Here is a 14,428-nt window from a genome sequence, read left to right as displayed (position 1 = left end):
ATTGGAAGGAATTAGTTGAAAACTCCAGTGGTCTCCAATAATCATCTGACAGACGAGGCTTCGGGGAAGGCCGGACCCTGAGCGCATGGCGCCATCCGAGAAAATTACGATTAGAAAACAATTCCGGTAATAGTGAGACGAACATAAAACACTGGAGAATTCTACCAGCAGTGAATGACCCCCATACATCACAAAAATAGGAAATAGATTTCAGATATTAGAAATCAACAAGTCCCCAAAGCATAAAATACAAGACCCCAAGTCTGACTAGTCGGGGGCGGAATCATTTATTTAATGAATTTTTACGTGACTCGGAAATTCCTTCTGATGCAGAGATCCAAATCCTCTCCATTAACCATGGATATTAGCAACAGTATTTCCCAACGACCACTAGGGGGCGCTAACTACATACAGATTATACAGCCACCACTAGAGGGAGCTCACTACATACAGATTATACAGCCACCACTAGAGGGAGCTCACTACATACAGATTATACAGCCACCACTAGGGGGCGCTAACTACATACAGATTATACAGCCACCACTAGAGGGAGCTCATTACATACAGATTATACAGCCACCACTAGAGGGAGTTCACTACATACAGATTATACAGCCACCACTAGAGGGAGCTCATTACATACAGATTATACAGCCACCACTAGGGGGAGCTCATTACATACAGATTATACAGTCACCACTAGAGGGAGCTCACTGCATACAGATTATACAGTCACCACTACAGGGAGCTCACTACATACAGATTATACAGTCACCACTAGAGGGAGCTCACTGCATACAGATTATACAGCCACCACTAGAGGGAGCTCACTGCATACAGATTATACAGCCACTACTAGAGGGAGCTCACCACATACAGATTATACAGCCACCACTAGGGGGAGCTCACCACATACAGATTATACAGCCACCACTAGAGGGAGCTCACTACATACAGATTATATAGCCACCACTAGAGGGAGCTCACTACATACAGATTATACAGTCACCACTAGAGGGAGCTCACTACATACAGATTATACAGCCACCACTAGAGGGAGCTCACTACATACAGATTATACAGTCACCACTAGAGGGAGCTCACTACATACAGATTATACAGCCACCACTAGAGGGAGCTCACTACATACAGATTATACAGCCACCACTAGGGGGAGCTCACTACATACAGATTATACAGCCACCACTAGAGGAAGCTCACTGCATACAGATTATACAGCCACCACTAGAGGAAGCTCACTGCATACAGATTATACAGTCACCACTAGGGGGAACTCACTATATACAGATTATACAGTCACCACTAGAGGGAGCTCACTACATACAGATTATACAGCCACCACTAGGGGGAGCTCACTACATACAGATTATACAGCCACCACTAGAGGGAGCTCACTGCATACAGATTATACAGCCACCACTAGAGGGAGCTCACTACATACAGATTATACAGTCACCACTAGAGGGAGCTCACTACATACAGATTATACAGCCACCACTAGAGGGAGCTCAGTACATACAGATTATACAGCCACCACTAGAGGGAGCTCACTACATTCAGATTATACAGCCACCACTAGAGGGAGCTCACTACATACAAATTATACAGCCACCACTAGAGGGAGCTCACTACATACAGATTATACAGCCTCCACTAGAGGGAGCTCACTACATACAGATTATACAGCCACCACTAGAGGGAGCTCACTACATACAGATTATACAGTCACCACTAGAGGGAGCTCACTACATACAGATTATATACAGCCACCACTAGAGGGAGCTCACTACATACAGATTATACAGCCACCACTAGAGGGATCTCACTACATACACATTATACAGCCACCACTAGGGGGAGCTCACTACATACAGATTATACAGTCACCACTAGAGGGAGCTCACTACATACAGATTATACAACCACCACTCGAGGGAGATCACTACATACAGATTATACAGCCACCACTAGAGGGAGCCGAGTTTAGAGTGTCACAGAGTGTCATCAGCAGGTTGTATCAGAGATACAGAGACTGGAAGAGTCACAGAAAGGCAGAGAAGTGGACGTCGTTTGGCCACATCCCACACTGATGAGCACTTCATTGTAAACAATTCCCTGCGGAACCAGATGATGAATGCCGCACAACTCCAGGCACATTTAGGAGAGCTGAGAGGCACCCAAGTGTCAGGTCAGACCATTGGAAACCATTGACATAGGCGTGGTCTGTGTGCTAGACGACGTGCAAGGTACCTGACCGCACCACAGGTGTCAGTGTCTTGGATTGGACGGGAGCATCTACGATGGACGAGGGACCAGTGGGCCTCAGTGCTGATCACTGATGACAATAGATGTCATCTTCATGGAGAACAATGCTGAAGCTCATCGAGGTCACATCATTAGGGAACGGCTACTGGAGACTGGGGGACCTCAAATGGAGTGTCCTGCACTTTCTCCAGACCTGAATCCCATTGAAAACCTATAGGATCAGATGAGTTGCCGTGTAGAGGTGCGTTACTCTGTACCTCAGAACCTCAATGACCCGAGGGCCGCCCGTCAAGAAGAGTGGTATGCCATGCTTTAGCAGAAAATAATTTGCTGTGTGAACAGCAGGAGATGTCGCTGTCGGGCTGGAATTGATGCTCAAGGCCACAGGACAAGTTTCCTGAGACACGGACATTTTGTGGCAGTATACCCAGCACTGGGGTCGGTGAGACACTGACATTTTGTGGGGGTATATCCAGCACTGGGGTCGGTGAGACACAGATATTTTGTGGAGGTATACCCAGCACTGGGGTCGGTGAGACACAGATATTTTGTGTAGGTATACCCAGCACTGGGGTCGGTGAGACACTGACATTTTGTGGAGGTATACCCAGCACTGGGGGTCGGTGAGACACTGACATTTTGTGGAGGTATACCCAGCACTGGGGGCGGTGAGACGCTGACATTTTATGGAGGTATACCCAGCACTGGGGTCGGTGAAACGCTGACATTTTGTGGAGGTATACCCAGCACTGGGGTCGGTGAAACGCTGACATTTTGTGGAGGTATACCCAGCACTGGGGTCGGTGAGACACTGACATTTTGTGGAGGTATACCCAGCACTGGGGTCGGTGAGACGCTGACATTTTGTGGAGGTATACCCAGCACTGGGGTCGGTGAGACACTGACATTTTGTGACAGTATACCCAGCACTGGGGTCGGTGAGACACTGACATTTTGTGGAGGTATACCCAGCACTGGGGTCGGTGAGACACTGACATTTTGTGGAGGTATACCCAGCACTGGGGTCGGTGAGACACTGACATTATGTGGCGGTATACCCAGCACTGGGGTCGGTGAGACACTGACATTTTGTGACAGTATACCCAGCACTGGGGTCGGTGAGACGCTGACATTTTGTGGCGGTATACCCAGCACTGGGGTCGGTGAGACACTGACATTTTGTGGAGGTATACCAAGCACTGGGGTCGGTGAGACACGGACATTTTGTGGAGGTATACCCAGCACTGGGGTCGGTGAGACACTGACATTTTGTGGAGGTATACCCAGCACTGGGGTCGGTGAGACGCCGACATTATGTGGCGGTATACCCAGCACTGGGGTCGGTGAGACACTGACATTTTGTGGAGGTATACCCAGCACTGGGGTCGGTGAGACGCCGACATTATGTGGCGGTATACCGAGCACTGGGGTCGGTGAGACACTGACATTATGTGGCGGTATACCCAGCACTGGGGGTCGGTGAGACACTGACATTATGTGGCGGTATACCCAGCACTGGGGTCGGTGAGACACTGACATTATGTGGCGGTATACCCAGCACTGGGGGTCGGTGAGACGCCGACATTATGTGGCGGTATACCCAGCACTGGGGTCGGTGAGACACTGACATTTTGTGGAGGTATACCCAGCACTGGGGTCGGTGAGACGCCGACATTATGTGGCGGTATACCGAGCACTGGGGTCGGTGAGACACTGACATTATGTGGCGGTATACCGAGCACTGGGGTCGGTGAGACACTGACATTATGTGGCGGTATACCCAGCACTGGGGGTCGGTGAGACACTGACATTATGTGGCGGTATACCCAGCACTGGGGGTCGGTGAGACACTGACATTATGTGGCGGTATACCCAGCACTGGGGTCGGCTCCTGTGTCAGTAAATTGTCTGAGATTAGGAAATGCCCGACTTTCAGCATATTATTAATTTTACATATATTGAGACAACTGGTTTTGTACATAGAACACACGTCTGAACCAATGTCTTTATATCTAACAGCAGCTCCCAAAATAAAGCAGATTTCTTCAAGAGAATATAGACCCTACAATAATTTCTTACAGTAGAGATATACACCGGACCAGCTCTGTCCTCTCACAGTCCAAGTAAATAAAAAATATATCCAGAATATATTTTAACATGGAACCGTCTACACATTTTAGTCAGTGGTCTTGTGACGCCACTGCCTGAACCAAAGGGAAAACAAACAAAACCTTGATACAATGTGTCAATTATAAAACTGTATCCATGAATATCTTCTCATCGCTTATCTATTTCTGAAACTGTGATGACAAATGGATATATATATATATATATATTACTAACTCACCAGACATTGTATATAATGAAAAATAATTACATCCTGTGTTATACTCCAGAGCTGTACTCACTATTCTGCTGGTGCAGTCACTGTGTACATACATTACTTATCCTGTACTGATCCTGAGTTACATCCTGGATTATACTCCAGAGCTGCACTCACTATTCTGCTGGTGCAGTCACTGTGCACATACATTACTTATCCTGTACTGATCCTGAGTTACATCCTGGATTATACTCCAGAGCTGCACTCACTATTCTGCTGGTGCAGTCACTGTGTACATACATTACTTATCCTGTACTGATCCTGAGTTACATCCTGTATTATACTCCAGAGCTGCACTCACTATTCTGCTGCTGCAGTCACTGTGTACAGACATTACTTATCCTGTACTGATCCTGAGTTACATCCTGTATTATACTCCAGAGCTGCACTCACTATTCTGCTGGTGTAGTCTCTGTGTACATACATTACTTATCCTGTACTGATCCTGAGTTACATCCTGTATTATACTCCAGAGCTGCACTCCCTATTCTGCTGGTGCAGTCACTGTGTACATACATTACTTATCCTGCACTGATCCTGAGTTACATCCTGTATTATACTCCAGAGCTGCACTCCCTATTCTGCTGGTGCAGTCACTGTGTACATACATTACTTATCCTGTACTGATCCTGAGTTACATCCTGGATTATACTCCAGAGCTGTACTCACTATTCTGCTGGTGCAGTCACTGTGTACATACATTACTTATCCTGTACTGATCCTGAGTTACATCCTGGATTATACTCCAGAGCTGCACTCACTATTCTGCTGGTGCAGTCACTGTGCACATACATTACTTATCCTGTACTGATCCTGAGTTACATCCTGGATTATACTCCAGAGCTGCACTCACTATTCTGCTGGTGCAGTCACTGTGTACATACATTACTTATCCTGTACTGATCCTGAGTTACATCCTGTATTATACTCCAGAGCTGCACTCACTATTCTGCTGCTGCAGTCACTGTGTACAGACATTACTTATCCTGTACTGATCCTGAGTTACATCCTGTATTATACTCCAGAGCTGCACTCACTATTCTGCTGGTGTAGTCTCTGTGTACATACATTACTTATCCTGTACTGATCCTGAGTTACATCCTGTATTATACTCCAGAGCTGCACTCCCTATTCTGCTGGTGCAGTCACTGTGTACATACATTACTTATCCTGCACTGATCCTGAGTTACATCCTGTATTATACTCCAGAGCTGCACTCCCTATTCTGCTGGTGCAGTCACTGTGTACATACATTACTTATCCTGTACTGATCCTGAGTTACATCCTGTATTATACTCCAGAGCTGCACTCACTATTCTGCTGGTGCAGTGACTGTGTACATACATTACTTATCCTGTACTGATCCTGAGTTACATCCTGTATTATACTCCAGAGCTGCACTCACTATTCTGCTGGTGCAGTCACTGTGTACATACATTACTTATCCTGTACTGACCCTGAGTTATGTCCTGTATTATACTCCAGAGCTGCACTCACTATTCTGCTGGTGCAGTCACTGTGTACATACATTACTTATCCTGTACTGATACTCAGTTACATCCTGTATTATACTCCAGAGCTGCACTCACTATTCTGCTGGTGCAGTCACTGTGTACATTACTTATCCTGTACTGATCCTGAGTTACATCCTGTATTATACTCCAGAGCTGCACTCACTATTCTGCTGGTGGGGTCACTGTGTACATACATTACTTATCCTGTACTGATCCTGAGTTACATCCTGTATTATACTCCAGAGCTGCACTCACTATTCTGCTGGTGCAGTCACTGTGTACATACATTACTGATCCTGTACTGATCCTGAGTTACATCCTGTATTATACTCCAGAGCTGCACTCACTATTCTGCTGGTGGGGTCACTGTGTACATACATTACTTATCCTGTACTGTTCCTGAGTTACATCCTGTATTATACTCCAGAGCTGCACTCACTATTCTGCTGGTGCAGTCACTGTGTACATACATTACTGATCCTGTACTGATCCTGAGTTACATCCTGTATTATACTCCAGAGCTGTACTCACTATTCTGCTGGCGCAGTCACTGTGTATATACATTACTTATCCTGTACTGATCCTGAGTGACATCCTGTAGTATACTCCGGAGCTGCACTCACTATTCTGCTGGTGCAGTCACTGTGTACATACATTACTTATCCTGTACTGATCCTGAGTTACATCCTGTATTATACTCCAGAGCTGCACTCACTATTCTGCTGGTGCAGTCACTGTGTACATACATTACTTATCCTGTACTGATCCTGAGTTACATCCTGTATTATACTGCAGAGCTGCACTCACTATTCTGCTGGTGCAGTCACTGTGTACTTACATTACTTATCCTGTACTGATCCTGAGTTACATCCTGTATTATACTCCAGAGCTGCACTCACTATTCTGCTGGTGCAGTTACTGTGTACATACATTACTTATCCTGTACTGATCCTGAGTTACATCCTGTATTACACTCCAGAGCTGCACTCACTATTCTGCTGGTGCAGTCACTGTGTACATACATTACTTATCCTGTACTGATCCTGAGTTACATCCTGTATTATACTGCAGAGCTGCACTCACTATTCTGCTGGTGCAGTCACTGTGTACTTACATTACTTATCCTGTACTGATCCTGAGTTACATCCTGTATTATACTCCAGAGCTACACTCACTATTCTGCTGGTGCAGTCACTGTGTACATACATTACTTATCCTGTACTGATCCTGAGTTACATCCTGTATTATACTCCAGAGCTGCGCTCACTATTCTGCTGGTGGAGTCACTGTGTACATACATTACCTATCCTGTACTGATCCCGAGTTACATCCTGTATTATACTCCAGAGCTGCACTCACTATTCTGCTGGTGCAGTCACTGTGTACATTACTTATCCTGTACTGATCCTGAGTTACATCCTGTATTATACTCCAGAGCTGCACTCACTATTCTGCTGGTGGGGTCACTGTGTACATACATTACTTATCCTGTACTGATCCCGAGTTACATCCTGTATTATACTCCAGAGCTGCACTCACTATTCTGCTGGTGCAGTCACTGTGTACATTACTTATCCTGTACTGATCCTGAGTTACATCCTGTATTATACTCCAGAGCTGCACTCACTATTCTGCTGGTGGGGTCACTGTGTACATACATTACTTATCCTGTACTGATCCTGAGTTACATCCTGTATTATACTCCAGAGCTGCACTCACTATTCTGCTGGTGCAGTCACTGTGTACATACATTACTGATCCTGTACTGATCCTGAGTTACATCCTGTATTATACCCCAGAGCTGCACTCACTATTCTGCTGGTGCAGTCACTGTGTACATACATTACTGATCCTGTACTGATCCTGAGTTACATCCTGTATTATACCCCAGAGCTGCACTCACTATTCTGCTGGTGCAGTCACTGTACATACAGTACAGACCAAAAGTTTGGACACACCTTCTCATTCAAAGAGTTTTCTTTATTTTCATGACTATGAAAATTGTAGATTCACACTGAAGGCATCAAAACTATGAATTAACACATGTAACATAGTACATAAGGCCGAAAAAAGACATTTGTCCATCCAGTTCGGCCTGTTATCCTGCAAGTTGATCCAGAGGAAGGCAAAAAAAAAAAAACATGTGAGGTAGAAGCCAATTTTCCCACTTTAGGGGAATAAAAAATTCCTTCCCGACTCCAATCAGAATAACTCCCTCTCTAGTAGCTATAGCCTGTAATATTATTACACTCCAGAAATACATCCAGGCCCCTCCTGAACTCTTATAGTGAACTCACCAATCACCACCTCCTCAGGCAGAGAGCGCCATAGTCTCACTGCTCTTACAGTAAAGAGTCCATAGTCTCACTGCTCTTACAGTATAGAGTCCATAGACTCACTGCTCTTACAGTATAGAGTCCATAGTCTCACTGCTCTTACAGTAAAGAGTCCATAGTCTCACTGCTGTTACAGTATAGAGTCCATAGTCTCACTGCTCTTACAGTAAAGAGTCCATAGTCTCCCTGCTCTTACAGTATAGAGTCCATAGTCTCACTGCTCTTACAGTACAGAGTCCACAGTCTCACTGCTGTTACAGTACAGAGTCCATAGTCTCACTGCTCTTACAGTATAGAGTCCACAGTCTCACTGCTCTTACAGTATAGAGTCCACAGTCTCACTGCTCTTACAGTAAAGAGTCCATAGTCTCACTGCTCTTACAGTATAGAGTCCATAGACTCACTGCTCTTACAGTAAAGAGTCCATAGTCTCACTGCTCTTACAGTATAGAGTCCATAGTCTCACTGCTCTTACAGTAAAGAGTCCACAGTCTCACTGCTGTTACAGTATAGAGTCCATAGTCTCACTGCTCTTACAGTATAGAGTCCATAGTCTCACTGCTCTTACAGTAGAGTTCATAGTCTCACTGCTCTTACAGTATAGAGTCCATAGTCTCACTGCTCTTACAATAAAGAGTCCATAGCTAATGCTCTTACAATCAACGAGCCATAGTCTTACTGCTCTTACAGTATAGAGTCCATAGTCTCACTGCTCTTACAGTAAAGAGTCCATAGTCACACTGCTCTTACTAGTAAAGAGCCCATAGTCTCACTGCTCTTACAGTATAGAGTCCATAGTCTCACTGCTCTTACAGTAAAGAGTCCATAGTCTCACTGCTCTTACAGTATAGAGCTCCATAGTCTCACTGCTCTTACAGTATAGAGCTCCATAGTCTCACTGCTCTTACAGTAAAGAGTCCATAGTCTCACTGCTCTTACAGTACAGAGTCCATAGTCTCACTGCTCTTACAGTAAAGAGTCCATAGTCTCACTGCTCTTACAGTACAGAGTCCATAGTCTCACTGCTCTTACAGCAGAGTCCATAGTCTAACTGCTCTTACAGTAAAGAGTCCATAGTCTCACTGCTCTTACAGTAAAGAGTCCATAGTCTCCACTGCTCTTACAGTACAGAGTCCATAGTCTCACTGCTCTTACAGTAAAGAGTCCATAGTCTCACTGCTCTTACAGTACAGAGTCCATAGTCACTACAAGCCATAGTCTCATGCTTACAGTAAAGAGTCCATAGTCTCACTGCTCTTACAGTATAGAGTCCATAGTCTCACTGCTCTTACAGTATAGAGTCCATAGTCTCACTGCTCTTACAGTATAGAGTCCATAGTCTCACTGCTCTTACAGTATAGAGTCCATAGTCTCACTGCTCTTACAGTAAAGAGTCCATAGTCTCACTGCTCTTACAGTAAGAGTCCATAGTCTCACTGCTCTTACAGTACAGAGTCCATAGTCTCACTGCTCTTACAGTATAGAGTCCATAGTCTCACTGCTCTTACAGTATAGAGTCCATAGTCTCACTGCTCTTACAGTATAGAGTCCATAGTCTCACTGCTCTTACAGTAAAGAGTCCATAGTCTCACTGCTCTTACAGTAAAGAGTCCATAGTCTCAGTGCTCTTACAGTAAGAGTCCATAGTCTCACTGCTCTTACAGTAAAGAGTCCATAGTCTCACTGCTCTTACAGTACAGAGTCCATAGGTCTCACTGCTCTTACAGTACAGAGTCCATAGTCTCACTGCTCTTACAGTAGAGCCATAGTCTCACTGCTCTTACAGTAAGAGTCCATAGTCTCACTGCTCTTACAGTATAGAGTCCATAGTCTCACTGCTCTTACAGTATAGAGTCCATAGTCTCACTGCTCTTACAGTAGAGTCCATAGTCTCACTGCTCTTACAGTATAGAGTCCATAGTCTCACTGCTCTTACAGTAAAGAGTCCATAGTCTCACTGCTCTTACCGTACAGAGTCCATAGTCTCACCGCTCTTACCGTACAGAGTCCATAGTCTCACCGCTCTTACAGTATAGAGTCCATAGTCTCACTGCTCTTACAGTATAGAGTCCATAGTCTCACTGCTCTTACAGTATAGAGTCCATAGTCTCACTGCTCTTACAGTAAAGAGTCCATAGTCTCAGTGCTCTTACAGTAAAGAGTCCATAGTCTCAGTGCTCTTACAGTAAAGAGTCCATAGTCTCACTGCTCTTACAGTACAGAGTCCATAGTCTCACTGCTCTTACAGTACAGAGTCCATAGTCTCACTGCTCTTACAGTAAAGAGTACATAGTCTCACTGCTCTTACAGTATAGAGTCCATAGTCTCACTGCTCTTACAGTAAAGAGTCCACAGTCTCACTGCTCTTACAGTAAAGAGTCCATAGTCTCACTGCTCTTACAGTATAGAGTCCACAGTCTCACTGCTCTTACAGTACAGAGTCCATAGTCTCACTGCTCTTACAGTACAGAGTCCATAGTCTCACTGCTCTTACAGTATAGAGTCCATAGTCTCACTGCTCTTACCGTATAGAGTCCATAGTCTCACTGCTCTTACAGTAAAGAGTCCATAGTCTCACTGCTCTTACAGTAGAGTCCATAGTCTCACTGCTCTTACTGTAAAAAATCCTTTTCTATGTTTGTGTACAAACCTTCTTTCCTCCAGACGCAGAGGATGTCCCCTCGTCACAGTCACAGTCCTGGGGATAAATAGATGATGGGATAGATCTCTGTACTGACCCCTGATATATTTATACATAGTAATTAGATCTCCTCTCAGTCGTCTTTTTTCTAAAGTGAATAAACCTAATTTTGATAATCTTTCAGGGTTCTGTAGTTGCCCCATTCCAGTTATTACTTTAGATGCCCTCCTCTGGACCTTCTCCAGCTCTGCTATGTCTGCCTTGTTCACAGGAGCCCAGAACTGTACACAGTACTGCATGTGTGGTCTGACTAGTGATGTGTAAAGTGGTAGGACTATGTTCTTATCACGGGAATCTATGTGGAATTATATACATAACAAAAAAGTGTGAAACAACTGAAAATGTCAGATTCTAGGTTCTTCAAAGTAGCCACCTTTTGCTTTGATTACTGCTTTGCACACTCTTGGCATTCTCTTGATGAGCTTCCAGAGGTAGTCACCTGAAATGGTCTTCCAACAGTCTTGAAGGAGTTCCCAGAGATGCTGAGCACTTGTCGGCCCTTTTGCCTTCACTCTGCGGTCCAGCTCACCCCAAACCATCTCGATTGGGTTCAGGTCCGGTGACTGTGGAGGCCAGGTCATCTGGCGCAGCAACCCCATCACTCTCCTTCATGGTCAAATAGCCCTTACACAGCCTGGAGGTGTGTTTGGGGTCATTGTCCTGTTGAAAAATAAATGATGGTCCAACTAAACGCAAACCGGATGGAATAGCATGCCGCTGCAAGATGCTGTGGTAGCCATGCTGGTTCAGTGTGTCACCAGCAAAGCACCATCACACCTCCTCCTCCATGCTTCACGGTGGGAACCAGGCATGTAGAGTCCATCCGTTCACCTTTTCTGCGTCGCACAAAGACACGGTGGTTGGAACCAAAGATCTCACATTTGGACTCCTCAGACCAAAGCACAGATTTCCACTGGTCTAATGTCCATTCCTCGTGTTCTTTAGCCCAAACAAGTCTCTTCTGCTTGTTGCCTGTCCTTAGCAGTGGTTTCCTAGCAGATCTTCTACCATGAAGGCCTGATTCACACAGTCTCCTCCTAACAGTTGTTCTAGAGATGTGTCTGCTGCTAGAACTCTGTGTGGCATTGACCTGGTCTCTAATCTGAGCTGCTGTTAACCTGCGATTTCTGAGGCTGGTGACTCGGAGGAACTTCTCCTCCGCAGCAGAGGTGACTCTTGGTCTTCCTTTCCTGGGGCGGTCCGCATGTGAGACAGTTTCTTTGTAGCACTTGATGGTTTTTGTGACTGCACTTGGGGACACTTTCAAAGTTTTCCCAATTTTTCGGACTGACTGACCTTCATTTCTTAAAGTAATGATGGCCACTCGTTTTTCTTTACTTAGCTGCTTTTTTCTTGCCATAATACAAATTCTAACAGTCTATTCAGTAGGACTATCAGCTGTGCATCCACCTGACTTCTCCACAACGCAACTGATGGTCCCAACCCCATTTATAAGGCAAGAAATCCCACTTATTAAACCTGACAGGGCACACCTGTGAAGTGAAGACCATTTCAGGTGACTACCTCTGGAAGCTCATCAAGAGAATGCCAAGAGTGTGCAAAGCAGTAATCAAAGCAAAAGGTGGCTACTCTGAAGAACCTAGAATATGACATATTTTCAGATGTTTCACACTTTTTTGTTATGTATATAATTCCACATGTGATAATTCGTAGTTTTGATGCCTTCAGTGCGAATCTACAATTGTCATAGTCATGAAAATAAAGAAAACTCTCTGAATGAGAAGGTGCGTCCAAACTTTTGGTCTGTACTGTATATGTTACAGTTTAGGCAGTAATGTAAATGTTCCCCCCGATGTTTTGCAGTGTTTTTCCCTGGGGCCTCCTGCAGACCTCACTTGTTAGATTACCCCCCCCCTCCACCTTCTGCTGTGACTGGTGGTCGCAGCAACACAGCAACAAACTTTTCTTCTGACGAGATTTCAAAATTTGCAACAAAAAAAAAAAACCTTGAAAATTTCTTTGTACAAAATCTCCAGAAACAGAAATTACTTGGAGTTTGGATTTGCAGTTTGGAATCTGCGCGGCCATCGCTATGGTAACTGGCTCTTTTCTTTTCAAGGTGCGCTAATGACAATTCAGGTGGGTAACAAAAGAGCAGGGGGAGGGGAAGCCTAAATTAAAATATCCGCCTGTGACTGGAGAATAATAGATACATTGTATCGAATCCAGAAATTCTGATAATCCAGCACTGGTTCTGTCCAGTATATAATAGAGTTCTATAATGGATCCAGACACACGGTCCAGTGCCGGATTATCAGAATTATTGGATTCTGTTTAACAACAAAATAAATTATTAATGATGGATAAATTAAATCATCGCAGTGTTTATAATCTGTAATCCCATACTTGGGGGTTTCCAGTGCAGAACCGCATTGTATCCATTAATAATTTATTATCATTCTTTCAACCCAGAACGCAATCATTTCAATAGTCCAGAGCTGGACCACATGATGGCGCTACGTAATCCCGCTGCAGGAAGTAGGATGCGGTCACTGCTGGAATATCACATATCCGCTGACAGTATGGCCTCCAGCTCAGATGTAATGAACGCACCCATGCAGCGGTGCGCTGTTATCAGGAAGCCGCCCCCCAGTATTCCTGCCCAGGGCAATGTTCGCACAAGGTTTTTGTAGCATTTTTTTTCTGCTATGATTTCTCCGTTGTCCGTTTCTGTTACCGTTGTGTTTCCGTATTTTTTAAAGGAGAAAAAAGTGTGATTAAAATATCCCCACCCAGGACACAGGTATATTTGCCGGTCACCTGAGAGTTTGCTTGGTGGCCATTTTCTGTGGTCTTTACAGGGTACAGCGTTTTTTTGGCTTTGCCGTTCTTGGATTCTCCCTTTTTGTGTCTTGGTTTCACCATGGCGGATGACTCTGAGGACGAGGTCGTACTGCACTGGCTTGTTTCTCGGCGATGGGGACAACGCTCCCTTTTGTTGGACAAGGAACATTCTTACCACATGTCTCACAGCAACCATTATAGGAACCATGTTTAGGATGTCCCTTTTTACATTTGGTAACTCTTTAGCCTCCCTGCATTTTGAGTTTCTTTTAGGAACCTCAACGATTTCTCGGATTGTGCGTCACACTTCCCATGTCATCTGGTATCAACTCCGAGAGACGGTGATGCCGCAGCCCGAGGTGGACAATTGGGTTTGGATCGCTGAGGGCTTCGATCTTTC

The sequence above is a fragment of the Bufo gargarizans genome, chromosome 10 (assembly GCF_014858855.1).
Source record: "Bufo gargarizans isolate SCDJY-AF-19 chromosome 10, ASM1485885v1, whole genome shotgun sequence".
NCBI lineage: Eukaryota > Metazoa > Chordata > Amphibia > Anura > Bufonidae > Bufo > Bufo gargarizans.
This window is presented reverse-complemented; position numbering follows the sequence as displayed.